This window comes from Macaca nemestrina, chromosome 20 (assembly GCF_043159975.1).
Source record: "Macaca nemestrina isolate mMacNem1 chromosome 20, mMacNem.hap1, whole genome shotgun sequence".
Taxonomy (NCBI): domain Eukaryota; kingdom Metazoa; phylum Chordata; class Mammalia; order Primates; family Cercopithecidae; genus Macaca; species Macaca nemestrina.
Window position 1 is genome coordinate 2,053,667 of NC_092144.1, and position 14,595 is coordinate 2,068,261.

Consider the following 14,595-nt stretch of genomic DNA (forward strand, 5'->3'; position numbering starts at 1 on the left):
CCAGGACAGAGGCTCCCAGGCCCAGGCAGCCCTCGGACGTGGAGTGCCTGCCCCACTTCCATCCGTAGCAGGTGCTGCTCCTGCGCATGCGTGCACACGGCCTGGTGCGCCCACCCCTCTGGGCTCTGCAGCAGGGGCTGGTCCGTCCGGGCACACGCACGGCCAAGGACGGACCTCGGGTCTGTGGTTCTCTGCTGTGGCCCATGGGCTCCAGATCACGTCATCAGAATGGCTAGAGGTCACCAGCATCGGGTGTGTGGCGTCTCCAGGGCCACCCCACTCCAGCTCTGGCGTTGTTAGAAAGTCCCAGAAGACCACAGGCCCAGGGAGGTTCTCCCTGAGGGCTAAGAATCATTATGGATGTTTTCATGTTAACAATGGAAAAAAACAAAAACAAAAACCCCAGGTGCGGTGGCTCATGCCTGTCATCCCAGCACTTTGGGAGGCCGAGGCGGGCAGATTGCCTGAGCTCAGGAGTTTGAGACCAGCATAGGCAACACGGTGAAACCTGGTCTCTACTAAAATACAAAAGAAATTTGCTGGGCGAGGTGGCGGGCGCCTGTAGTCCCAGCTACTCGGGAGGCTGAGGCAGGAGAATTGCTTGAACCCAGGAGGCGGAGGTGGCAGTGAGCCGAGATCACGCCACCGCACTCCAGCCTGGGTGACAGAGCAAGACTCTGCCTCAAAAAACAAAACAAAACAAACAAACAAAGACAACACCATCTCAAGAATAATCTGACCCTAATGTCAGTGATGCTAAGACCCAGAGACCCTGGTGGAAGGGATGTTCCAGCCAGGAGTGGCCTTTCTTGTGAAATGTGTGTGGTGTTTGCGTCCCGACAGGTTCAAGTGATGAAGCTGGGCAGGCTGAGGCCACCAGAGGGTTTCCTGGGTCCCTGTTCCTGCCACACACCTTGAATCCTCAATGCCAAGGCAGTTCCAAACCCGAGGGACCCCCAGGAGGACACCAGGTCTGGACATGAAGGTTTGGCAGCAAACTGTCAGGACCTCTGGAGAGAACCCTGGCTCCTGCGCTGACCCAACTGTGTCTGGCTCAATGCTCGAAGCTCAAACACAGCAAAGGGCAAGTCGGCAAGTTTCAGTCCAGGATGTACATTTCGGCAAAAATGGCAGCCAGGTGCGGGGGCAGAGATGGAGGAGAACCTGGAGGGAGGGCTTCAACAGGGCTGCATTGGCCGGGCGCGGTGGCTCAAGCCTGTAATCCCAGCACTTTGGGAGGCCGAGACGGGCAGATCACGAGGTCAGGAGATGGAGACCATCCTGGCTAACACAATGAAACCCCGTCTCTACTAAAAAATACAAAAAAAAACTAGCCGGGCGAGGTGGCGGGCGCCTGTAGTCCCAGCTACTCGGGAGGCTGAGGCAGGAGAATGGCGGGAACCCGGGAGGCGGAGCTTGCAGTGAGCTAAGATCGTGCCACTGCACTCCAGCCTGGGCGACAGAGCGAGACTCCATCTTAAACAAAAACAAAAACAAAAACAAACAATAAAACAGGGCTGTACTTTTTGTTTTTCGTTTTGTTTTGGAGATAGAGTCTCACTCTGTCGCCCAGGCTGGAGTGCAGTGGGGCAATCTCGGCTCACTGCAACCTCCGCCTCCCGGGTTCAAGCGATTCTCCTGCCTCAGCCTCCCGAGTAGCTGGGATTACAGGCACCCGCCACCACACCTGGCTAATTTTTGTATTTTTAGTAGAGACGGGGTTTCACTATCTTGGCCAGGCTGGTCTTGAACTCCTGACCTCGTGATCCGCCCGCCTCGGCCTCCCAAAGTGCTGGGATGACAGGCTTGAGCCACCACACCCGGCTGGGGCTGCGTTTTCATCTGGAGGTTCGCACGGGGCATTGTGAGCCTAAGCATGGGAATTTCAGTCTCTCCTCCAGAACCTTCCGGAGAGGCACCACTGCAGCTACCACGGCTGCAGCTACCAGGCACCAGGCACCAGCTGACCAGGAGGGAGGAACCACAAGGCTGCTGTGTCCAGGGTCAGCCAGCAGACCCGGGGTGAGGGTGGGGGTGACAGGGACGCCAGCACACTTGCTGTGCACAAAGTGCCTTGTGACAGTGAGTTCGTCTTGGCCTCTGTCCCAAGATGAGGTTTTGATGACACGCATGGAATTTCTAACAATGAGATGGAGTGTGTGGTTTTGCTCACGCTTACATCCCCTTTTCTTGTCTATCCAAATTCCATTACGCCTTTTCTTGCTGATGCAGAAACACAGCCAAGTCCTGGGCTGCCCCAGGAAGTGCCGAGACCTCTCGCAGCTCTCAGTGGAAAGGGGAAACGTGGCTGCCTCGGGGCTGGGGTGCCCTGACTCTCAGAATCCTTGTGGGATGGGGGAAGAGGGTTTGGGTTGAGACCGGCTCACAGGAAGTGGGTAGAACGCAGGAGAAGGAGCTGCTGGGAGGCACCGTCTCATCCAGCCCCCGTGGCGACCCTCCTTGCTGGCTTTTTTTGAGACGGAGTCTTGCTCTGTTGCCCAGGCTGGAGCGCTGTGGCACGATCTCAGCTCACTGCAACCTCTGCCTCCTGGGTTCAACTGACTCTCCTGTCTCAGCCTCCCGAGTAGCTGGGATTACAGGCGCCTGCCACCACACCCGGCTAATTTTTTTATTTTTTGGTAGAGTCGCGGTTTCATCATGTTGTCCAGGCTGGCCTTGAACTCCTGACCTCAAGTGATCTCTGCCCACCTCAGCCTCTTAAAGTGCTGGGATTACAGGCAGGAGCCACCGCGCCCAACCACCTCTGCCCACCTCCTCACCAAGCCCCAGCTTCTGTGACTATCCCCCAGGGAGGATGACCGTGGCCCTGCTGGGTTCTGAGGGGCCTGTGCCAATGAGCAGGTTGCCCGCACAGCCTGACGGACCACCAGCTGCTCTGTGGCCAGAGTCTCGTGACTCCAATCCCACTCTGCTTCTGACCAGCCCCTGGGCATTGCCGCATCTTTTGGTTGCCAAGCCTCAGTTTCCCCACCTATAAAATGGGGACAATGAGCCCTGCTCCCCCGGGATCCTAGGAGAACTGAAGGAACTGCAGCAGTGGACCTGGCCTGCAGGGGGCACGGGAGAGGTGTCTGCTGAGTCACTGAGTAGGGGAGCTGAGGACTGGGGAGGCGTCAGTGGTGGGGATGGCTGGGCTGCTGGGAACAGGGCCAGGGGACTTAGCCAGGGCCCGACGAGAGCTGCCTGATGTCATTGCTGGAGCCTCTTGTCATCCCTCCAAGCAGATGCTGCAGCACAGGGACCTAATCCCCACGGCACGTGGCCACGTGGCTGGCAGCTTGAGCCTGCAGCCTGGAGACACCTGAGCCCTGCCCAGGCAGCTCCATGCCACCTGCCATCCAGCCGTGCTGCCGTTGGCCAGCACGTGCGTATCCCAGAGGACCAGGCTCAGGACGGGCTCCAGGGACCTCACACTGGCCGTCTGACCTCCTAGGTCTGGTCTCCCGGTCAGAAAACAGGAGGGAGGGCAGGGACTTCTCCGTGGAGAATATATTCATGGAGAGGGACATAAAAGGATCCAGACGAGACACCGTGGGCATGTGCGACCCCTCGACCATCGGCCACGTTTTAAATCATCACTGCCTTCGTCGTCATCCTGAGTGTCAGGAGTGTGGGGGCCGAGACTAGGGTGAGGCCATGAGGCACTCACTTTGGGGGCAAAATCTAGGCAATGCCAAAAAGCTCTGCCATGCTGGTAAATCATATTTTCATGCCATCTTTTATTATTTATATAAAAATATATTTACAAATATATATTTATCTATTATAAAAACATATAAATACATATAAACAAATATATATTTATAAATATATATAAACAACATGTCTATTTATAAATAAAATATATATTTAAATTATATATATATATATATTTTTTGAGACAGAGTCTCGCTCTGGCCCCCCAGGCTGGAGTGCAATGGCACGATCTCGGGTCACTGCAACCTCTGCCTCCCGGGTTCAAGTGATTCTCCAGTGATTCTCCTGCCTCAGTCTCCCGAGTAGCTGGGATTACAGGCATGTGCCACCACGCCCGGCTAACTTTTTTTATTTTTAGTAGAGACGGGGTTTTGCCATGTTGGCCAGTCTGGTCTCGAACTCCTGACCTCAGACGATCCTCCCATCTTCACCTCCCAAAGGGCTGGGATTACAGGTGTGAGCCTCCGCACCTGCTGCTGCTTCTGTATTCACAGCTGCTCCCTATCGCTTGCATTCCCGCCTGAGCTCCGCCTCCTGTCACATCAGCGGCAGCATCAGATTCTCACAGAAGCGTGAGCCCTACTGTGAACTCTGCATGGGAGGGATCTCAGCTGCGCGCTCCTTATGAGAATCTAATGCCTAATGGTCTCGACTGGCCAACACGATGAAACCCCGTCTCTACTAAAAAATACAAAAAATTAGCCGGAAATCGCTTGAACCCGGGAGGCGGAGGTTGCAGTGAGCTAAGATTATGCCGCTGCACTCCAAAGTGGGCAACAGAGACAGACTCTGTCTCAAAATAAACAAACAAAAATAATCTAATGCCTGACGATCTGTCACTGTCTCCCATCACCTCTAGATGGGACCATCTAGTTTTTGTTTGTTAGTTATTGAGGCAGAGTCTCGCTCTGTTGCCCAGGCTGGAGTGCAATGGCACGATCTCGGCTCACTGCAGCCTCCGCCTCCCGGGTTCAAGCAATTCTCCTGCCTCAGCCTCCCAAGTAGCTGGGACTCCAGGTGTCCACCACCACGCCTGGCTAATTTTTGTATTTTTAGTAGAGACGGGGTTTCATATTGTTGGCCAGGCTTGTCTCGAACTCCTGACCTCAAGTGATCCGCCTGCCTCAGCCTCCCAAAGTGCTGGGATTACAGGTGTGAGCCACCGCGCCCATCCCAGGGACCATCTAGTTGTAGGAAACAAGCTCCAGGCTCCCACTGATCCTGCATTATGGTGAGTTGTGGAATTATTTTATTATATATTACAATATAATAATAACAGAAATAAAGTGCACAATAAAAGTAACGCGTTTGAATCGCCCCCAAACCATCCTCCCAGCTCCCCCACCGTCTGTGGAGAAACTGTCTTCCACGAATCCCTCCCTGGTGCCAAAAAGGTTGAGGACTGCTGCCTTAAGGAACCAGAAGAACAAAGGCAGCCCCGAGCCAGCAGGAGGAAGGAAATTGTAAAGATCAGAGCAGCGATAAACGAGACAGAGATGAGAAAAACTGGTGAGTCGACGAAACCAAAAGTTGCTTCTTTGAAAAGAGCTACAAGATTGACAAACCTCTAGCGAGGCTGACCAAAAGCAAAACCAAAAAAAAAAAAAAAAAAAAAAAAAAAAAAGGAAATAAGATGCAAATACGCGCAGAAACGAAACGAAAGGGGGACACATGACTACCAACCTTATGGAAATAAAAAGCATTATCAGAGAATACCGTAGTATTATCAACCAGTGTGTGACACCCAATTAGGTCATCTACGTGAAACGGACAAATTCCTAGAAAAACACGAATGAAACAGATCAGCTGTGGTTTCAGGTTCCACTCACATCTCTTAGATACTGGCTTAGATGCCAGCATGGTGTTGAGCATATATATATATAATACGCATATGTAATATATATACTTAGTATATATTACATATGCGTATTATATATGTGTGTGTATATATATTTTTCTTTTCTTTATTTTAGAGACCTGGTCTCACTCTGTTGCCCAGTGTGGAGTCCAAGGGTGCAATCACAGTGACAGCTCACAGCAGCCTCCACCTCCTGGGCTCAAGTGATCCTTCTGCCTCAGCCTCCCAAAATCCTAGGATTATAGGAATGTGCCACCACACTGGGTATGTATATATACGTATATACATATATACACACACACATATATACACACAAGTGTGTATATATACATGTATTATGTATATATACCTATATGCACGTACATATACGTATATATACATATATGTATATCTATATAAACGTATATATACATGTATATACGTATATATGTATGTACGTGTATATATATATTTTTTAAGAGACCGGGTCTCACTCTATCACCTAGGCTGGAGTGCAGTGTTGTGATCATAGCTCACTGCAACCTCGAACTCCTGGGTTCAAGCAATCCTCTTGCCTCAGCCTCCTGAGTAGCTGGGACTACGGGTGCATGCCACTGTGTATACATATATATATGTGCATGTGTGTATAAAATATATGTTATAAAATATGTTATATATGTTATAAAATATGTGTTATATATAATATATATTTTATGTTATAAAATGTTATATATATACTGTTATAAAATATATATGATATATATATATTTTTGAGACAGTCTCGCTCTATCGCCCAAGCTAGTGTACAGCGGCATGATCTCGGCTCACTGCAACCTCCATGTGCTGGGTTCAAGCGATTTTCCTGCCTCAGCCTCCAGAGTAGCTGGGATTACAGGCACCCGCCACCATGCCCACTTAATTTTTGTATTTTTGGTAGAGACAGGTTTTCGCCATGTTGGCCAGGCTGGTCTCTAACGCCCAACCTCAGGTGACCCGCCTGCCTTGGCCTCCCAAAGTGCTGGGATTACAGGCGTGAGCCACTGCCCCCAGCCATTTTTATATTTTTGTATCTATATCCTTGTTTAATCTTTGAAACCTTCCTGCAAAACGGAGAACGTCATCTCCTCCGCAGGCAGTTGACCGGAACCCACCCAAACGGGGCAGAGCTGGTAAAAGGGGATCTGGGATTTGAACTCAGGTTTCCTGGCTCCGAGCCCAGAGCCCTTTTATGGGATGACTCAACCTCCCAGTGTGTCAGGCACACATAAAAGACTAGAGCTTGTTTGTTCCTTTTTCTAAAAAACAAGAGATTCCAAGCTCATGAAGTAAGAGAAAATGCCACATACCTTTTTTAGTTTCCTCAGGAATCACGGCTTGCTGTACACCCTGTTTAAAAAAGGATAGAGAAAGAGAAAAGCATGGTTACATATTTTTCACTTACAAGGAACTCACAGAGCTACCTCCAGCTTTTATCGGCGAACGACGTTGCTGTCCCCAAAAATGAGGCATGGGGATTCGAAACGGCCGTGCCCTCCGGAGAAAACGGGGGCAGAATCAGCTTTATTGTTTACCACCGATCCACGCGGAAAAGACCTGTAGGTTTCTGTTGCAGGACAACAGGGCAGATTATCTTTCTAGAAACTTGTGTTATTCCATTTCAGAACAAGGGAGCCCCAACCCCACACTCAACGTCCAGTCCATCAGACACACCAGTGCAAGAAAAACAAAATATCCAGGCACGGAGCCTTCCCATGGCATCCTTTGGTGTTTTTCCATCTCTGATTTCTACTTTGATGTAAGCCACGTGCCGGGCAAAGGGAGAGGTGGAAAGTGGAAACTGGGGACAAACCAATTAACCCCGAATGGAGGAAATGACAGGTATACAGGGGGCAGGAAGGCCAGGGGTCTCATGTGAGCCGCCCAGGGCCAGGAGGTCAATAGGAAGGGAAGGACGGCTCCATGTCCCCGTGATTGGTCTCCGGGGTTGGGCGGGAGGGGGGAGGACTGGGGCCTTTGGAGCTGCGGTTTTCCGTGGAACAGAATCCTCTGCTCCAAGCCGGACCCTGGATACAGCTGGGTCCTGCATCCGTCTCTGATGCAGAGTGCACGGGTCGTGACAGGGCCACAGGGACCACCTTCCGTGGTCTTTCCTGACTCCCACTAAGGCCTGGAGGGAGAGGCAGGCAGCCATCTGCCTCCTTCAGCTTCACAGCAGCCTCCTATTTTGTGGACAAGGAGGCCCAGGCAGGCAGAGGCCCCTGCCTTGCTGAGCGTCTACACCAGCCGAGGTCATGGGGCCGGGACTTATGCACAGTGAGCCCAGATGCCCGGTTCTGTGTCTCCTGGTTAGGCCACCACTGCTCTGCTGCTGAGCCACTGGTCCCACTTGGAGAAGCCAGGAGCTGCGGCACTGTCAGCGCTAGGGGAGGCTCCGTCCTGCGTAGCGAGGCTCACCCTGCAGTGGCCTTGCCCGGCGAGGTCAGCAGACGCCCCCTGCACTGGGCCCAACCCAGGCCCAACCTCCTGAGCTGCTCAAGGCCGGGCTAGGCCGGGTTCACGTGGCCGAGGCTGTTTCCCTCCTGCCCTGAAGGGCCCCTGTGGTCTCCGAAGCAGGCCCAGCCCCTCTTCCTTCAGAAACATTTGCTGTTTCCACCCACCAATGGGTTTTTTTCCACCGACACAAAGAAGAGCCACACGGCTGCTGTCCTGGGCTGGAGTCGGGCGACGCACACACGACACTTTCTCAGCAGCCCTGCGCCCCGGGGCTGCATCCCAGGCCAAGGAAGCTGAGGTCGGCGGGAAGCCTCCCCACCTTCAGCCCAGCCGGGGAGGGCGAATCCTGCCTTTTCCGGAGGCTCCCAGGTCTCAGCTGCAGGAAGGCGGTGGCTGGGGTCACCTTCTCCTAAGCCAGGGTCTCTCTCTACACCTAGCATTACGGACACCAGCGCCGGATTGTTCTCTGGGGCGGGACCATCCTGGGCTCTGCGGGGTGCTGAGCAGCGCCCCTGGCCTCCACCTGCTCCATGCCAGGAGCACCCACAGCTGTGTTGGCCACAAATGTCCCCAGACACAGCCCAGGGTCCCCTGGGGGGCAGAATCACTCCGTGTGCGATCCCTGACCTCTTAGTGACCTACAGACATCCAGGGGACTGCCTCCCCTCCCACCTCTACACACACAGGCACACATGCATGCACACACACGCATACTCACACACATGCCCACACACAGACACACGCACACACATGCATACTCACACACACAGACACGCACATGTACACAAGACACACACATGCACACACATTTGCATGCACACACATGCAAACACATCATACACTCACACACACACAGACATGCACACATGCACACTCACACACACGCACACATGCACGTGCACACACGTGCACTGTACACATGCACACATGCACACACACGCACACAGACACACGCACACAGACACGCACGTGTACACACAAGACACACATGCATACACATTTGCATGCACACACAGACACGTGCACACACAGACACACACAAGTGCACACACACACGTGCACACACACGTTCACACACACATGCACGCAGGAGCAAGAGCCTCCACCCAGTCCTGCATCTAAAGCAAGGTCCTGCTAGTAAACACGCACCAACTCAAGAAACGAGGGGCTGCAGGAATTTTCCTCCCTCCCGCCCAAAGGCGCCTGCACTCACAGAAGACTCAGAGGCTCCACCCGGCCGGGTCAGCGAATGGAGCAGCAGCACGGTTCCAGGACCGTGATAGAGAAAGACGGGAAATTAGACTTCTGACCCGTCACAAACTCTGAGTAAGTGTGACGTGCCCAGGCCAGCCCGGTGTGACCTCAGCTCCTGATCCATAAAATCAGGACAGTGACCGAGGATGCTGGGGCCACCTCACCTGCAGCCCTGGGTCAGCCTCAGAACCCACAGGACTTTGACCCCGTCCCAGGCCATGGCCCTTGACCAGGGAACCACAGCTCCTCATTCTGATGGGTGACTCGGTGCATTTCTCTCTCAGGCTCACTTTTTTTTTCTTTGAGATGGAGTTTTGCTCTGTCACCCAGGCTGGAGTGCAGTAGAGCAATCTCGGCTCACTGCAACCTCTGCCTCCCTGGTTCAAGTGATTCTCCCGCCTCAACCTCCCAAGTAGTTGGGACTACAGGCACTGGACACCACGCCTGGGTAATTTTTTATATTTTTAGTAGAGACGGGGTTTCACCGTGTTAGCCAGGTTGGTCTCGATCTCCTGACCTTGTGATCCACCCACCTTGGCCTCCAAAAGAGCTGGGATTACAGGCGTGAGCCACTGCACCTGGCCTTTCAGGCTTACTTTTAGGTGGCTGGAAATACCGCTTTTCCTCAGCACACTGTATTATTTTCATTATCCTTGCCACTGATCTGATGGGCACCATGTCCTTTTTTTTTTTTTTTTTTGAGATAGGGTCTGTTTCCCAGGCTGGAGTGCAATGGCATGATCACAGCTCACTGCAGCCTCAACCTCCTGGGCTCAAGTGATCCTCCCTCCTCAGCCTCCTGAGTAGCTGAGACTACAGGCGCATGCCACCACACCCACCTAATTTTTATTCTTGTAGAGACAGGGTTTTGCCATGTTGCCCAGGCCGGTCTCAAATTCCTGGGCTCAAGCGATCCTCCCACCTTGGCCTCCTAAAGTGCTGGGATGACAGGTATGTGCCACTGCACCTGGCCAGCAAAAAAGGTTTTAAAGGTAGATGATCAAACCGTGTATAGAACCTCAATTTTTAAAAATAAGAGTGTGTATGTAGAAGTCTGGGGAAAGGATAAAGCACTGGGATTGTGGACAATTTTCCTCTCCTTATGTGACTCTCAGATTCTGCAAAATGAAGTTATGTAACTTTCTCTTCCTTCCTTTCTCTCTCTCTCTTTCTCTTTTCTTTTCTTTTTCCTTTTCTTTTCTTTCTCTCTCTCTCTTTCTTTCTTTCTTTCTTCTCTCTTTCTTTCCTTTTTATTTTATTTTTTTGAGACAGGTGTCATTCTGTCATCCAGGCTGGAGTGCGGTGGCGCGATCTCAGTTCACTGCAACCTCTGCCTTCTGGGCTCAAGCAATTCTTCTGCCTCAGTCTCCCAAGTAGCTGGGATTACAGGCAGCCAACCACCACGCTTGGCTATTTTTTGTATTTTTAGTAGAGACGGGGTTTCACCCTGTTGGTCAGGCTGGTCTCAAACTCCTGACCTCAAGTGATCCCCCCACCTTGGCCTCCCAAAGTGCTGGGATTACAAGTGTGAGCCACCACGCCCGGCCAGTAATATTCCTTTCATAGTCACAAAGAAGATATATATATATATCTATATATACACACACACACACACACACACATATATAGACACACACATATATACACATAGATATATACACAGTTGATTTGATTCTCATTATTTGTGGTAGTTCTGTTCTGTGAAGTCACCATAAAAACTGAGTTTGCGAATATGAATCATTGCTCCTAGAGAATATTTTTGCAGGGTTAGTTTCCTTTGAGTTTCAGGAAACTTTCCTTTGCTTCATCTGATCAATACATGACCTTGTTCTGTGTGTGTTTCTATTTTTTTTTTTGGAGACAGGGTCTCACTCTGTTGCCCAGGCTGGAGTGCAATGGCGCAATCTCAGCTCACTGCAGCGTCAATCTCCTAGGCTCAAGTGATTCTCCTGCCTTGGCCTCTGGAGTAGCTGGGATTACAGGCACCCGCCATCATATTTGGCTATTTTTTCCCAAGATGGAGTTTGACTCTTGTTGTACAGTCTGGAGTACAATGGTGGATCTCGGCTCACTGCAACCTTCGTCTCCCGGGTTCAGGAGATTCTCCTGCCTCAGCCTCCCGAGTAGCTGGGATTACAGGCATGAGCTGCTGCGCCCGGCCTAATTTTTGTATTTATTTATTTACATATATTTTTTGAGACCGAGCCTCGGCCTGTCATCCAGACTGGAGTGCAGTGGCGAGATCTCAGCTCACAGCGACCTCTGCCTCCCGGGTTCAAGTGATTCTCCTGCCTCAGCCTCCCAAGTAGTTGGGATTACAGGCATGCGCCACCATGCCCAGCTAATTTTGTATTTTTAGTAGAGACAGGGTTTCTCCATGTTGGTCAGGCTGGTCTCAATCTCTTGATCCTCGAGATCCACCCACCTTGGCCTCCCAAAGTGCTGGGATTATAGGCATGAGCCACCGTGCCCGACTAATTTTTGTATTTTTTGTAGAGATAAGGTCTCGCTATGTGGCCTGCCCAGGCTGGTCTTGAACTTCTGGGCTCAAGGGATTCCCCTGCCTCAGCCTCCTAAAGCATTGGGATTCCAGGTGTGAGCCCCTACGCCCAGCCTGTGTGTTTCCTTTCAAAGACGCCTTCTTTTTTTTTTTTTTTTTTTTTTGAGATGGAGTCTCACTCTGTCACCAGGCTGGAGTGCAGTGTAGTGGCATGATCTCAGCTCACTGCAACTTCCACCTCCCGGGTTCAAGCTATTCTCCTGCCTCAGCCTCCTGAGTAGCTGGGATTACGGGTATGTACCACCACGCCTGGCTAATTTTGTATTTTTAGTAGAGACTGGGTTTCACCATGTTGGCCAGGCTGGTCTCGAACTCCCGACCTCAGGTGATCTGCCTGACTCGGCCTCCCAAAGTGCTGGGATGACAGGTGTGAGCCACTGCGCCCAGCTGATTTTTGTATTTTTAGTAGAGATGGGGTTTCACTATGTTGGCCAGGCTGGTCTCGATCTCTTGACCTTGTGATCCGCCCACCTCAGCCTCCCAAAGTGCTGGGATGACAGGCGTGAGCCACTGTGCCTGGCTGATTTTTGTATTTTTAGTAGAGACAGGGTTTCGCCATGTTGACCAGGCTGGTCTTGAACTCCCGACCTCGGATGATCCACCTGCCTCAGCCTCCCGAAGTGCTGTGATGACAGGCGTGAGCCACGCGCCCGGCCCAAAGGCGCCTTCCTGAATGCCTGTCAATGACACGAGTGTTGAACGGGGCAGCTGCTCTCTCACTCCTGCCTGAGCGAAACTTCTCTCACCTACTGGTTCCTGCACGAGGCCCCAAGGGAGACGAGAAGGGGCCTCAGCACGATGCCTGGGACCACTGCAAACAGCAAAATCACCAAAAAGCAGAAAAATGCAAACCCCGAGGCTCTCGCTTGACAGTAATGAGGACGCCGTCCACCTGGGAGGGGAAACGGGAGGGCGGAGCGTGGCCTCCGCTCAGGGAACGCACGCCCACAACTAATTTCTGTCTCTGCGCGTGTCCCAGGATGAGAGGGAAAAGTGCCCCAGGCACTGATTTGGGGTTCACAAATACACACCATCAAGCCAGCGAATTTGCAAATATGGACTCCATGAATGATGAGGGGGGTTACAGTACAAACCCAGCCTGTCCCTTGCACCTCCTCAGTGTGCTCAGGGCCTAGCCTGGCCAGGCACCCACCACGAGGCCTGGCTGGTGGCAGGAAGGAGGGGACCGCCTTGGACCCCCACATCACCCATCCCACAGGTCTGTCTCCCACCGGCCCCCAGGGTTGACTCTCAGGAGAGGAGGTCCGACCTGCCTTAGGGGGCCCACGCAGGACCCCCGTACCTCCACACCTTATTTCTGTGTCCCACCCAGCCCTTCCCTTGAGGCAGTGATTCTCACCTGGGAGTAGCCCTGCCCCCAAGGGACCCTGGGTGGTGGCTGGGGACACTGTGGTTGTCCTGACTTGGGGGTGCTCCTGGCATGGGGCAACGCTGCTTTGCCCAGGACGGCACTACTCCAGAGAAGGATCCAGCCCTGATGTCCACAGGGCCCAGGGGAGACCCTGAATTCATTATTTGGGAAAAGGCTGGGCGCGGTGGCTCACACCTGTCATCCCAGCACTTTGGGAGGCCGAGGTGGGTGGATCACTTGATGTCAGGAGTTTGAGACCAGCCTGGCCAACATGAGGAGACCCTGTCTCTACTAAAAATACAAAAATTAGCCAGGCGTGGTGGTGCATGCCTGTAATCCCAGGTACTTAGGAGGCTGAGGCAGGAGAACTGCCTGAACCTGGGAGGCGGAGGTTGCAGTGAGCCGAGATCGCACCACTGTACTCCAGCCTGGGTGACAGAGGGAGACTGTCTCAAAAAAAAAAAAAAAAAATTATTTGGGAAAACAATTGAGTACAATTTCTGTTCACAGTAGGCACCAGAATAAGCTCCCGATGGAGCAGACGGTGTAAACCAGGGGGACCCGCAGCTCCTGTGATTCACCTCCTCTCTCCCTCCCCACTCAGGGTGTGGATTTCATGTGTGCAGCCTCCTGGGACCTCAGTGGAGCAGAGGATCATGGGACGCAGAGTCTCTTGGGGGTCTGTGGAATCCCATAACCCAGGGGGGCTCAACCAGGATGACTCTGCTCCCAGAGGACATTAGGCAATGTCTGGGGACAGCTGTGGTTGTCATGACGGGGGGTGCCCCTGGCATGGAGTGGGTGGAGGCCAGGGACGCTGTCAGCACCCTGCAGTGCCCAGGTCGGTCCCACCCCAGGCCCCCATATCCATGGTGCCCTGGGGAGACCCTGGTTAGGTCCTGTCGCAGTTGTGGTTCCATCAGCACCGCTGCCATTGTGTGCCCAGGAAGGGCCCTGCCCTCCCCCGTCCCTTTCTCTCTGCACCCCAGCCTGGGTCCTTGACCTTCCCGGCTCTCAGCACTCTTGGACACACAATCCCCACAAGAGCCTCTCTCAGGAGGATACAAATGACACTGGTTAGCCGGGTGCGGTGGCTCATGCTTGTAATCCCAGCACTTTGGGAGGCCGAGGCAGGTGGATCACCTGAGGTCAGGAGTTTAAGACCAGTCTGGCCAACATGGTGAAACCCCGTCTTTACTAAAAATATATATATTAGAAAAAAAAAATCAGCCAGGCATGGCAGCGGGTGCCTGTGATCCCAGCTACTCAGGAGGCTGAGGCAGGAGAATCGCCTGAACCCGGGAGGCAGAGGTTGCAGTGATCCAAGATTGCACCAATGTACTCCAGCCTGGGCGACAAAGG

The 14,595-nt window shown here is 52.6% G+C and overlaps 1 protein-coding gene and 1 long non-coding RNA gene across 3 annotated transcripts in view; one reads left to right on the top strand and one right to left on the bottom strand.

Annotated features, from left to right (window-relative positions):
• The window catches only part of LOC105485776 (G protein subunit gamma 7), a 211,632-nt gene that overhangs the window by 38,405 nt on the left and 158,632 nt on the right, over nucleotides 1-14,595 (bottom strand). For both annotated transcript variants that reach the window (XM_024793972.2, XM_071086713.1), the window contains one exon: nucleotides 6,901-6,940. The gene's annotated coding sequence lies outside the window, so the exon portion shown is untranslated. The remainder of the gene's footprint in view (nucleotides 1-6,900; nucleotides 6,941-14,595) is intronic.
• Nucleotides 3,885-5,924, top strand: LOC105485768 (uncharacterized). The gene is made up of 3 exons (XR_989783.3): nucleotides 3,885-4,948; nucleotides 5,054-5,226; nucleotides 5,691-5,924. It is a non-coding gene; the product is annotated as an uncharacterized lncRNA (long non-coding RNA).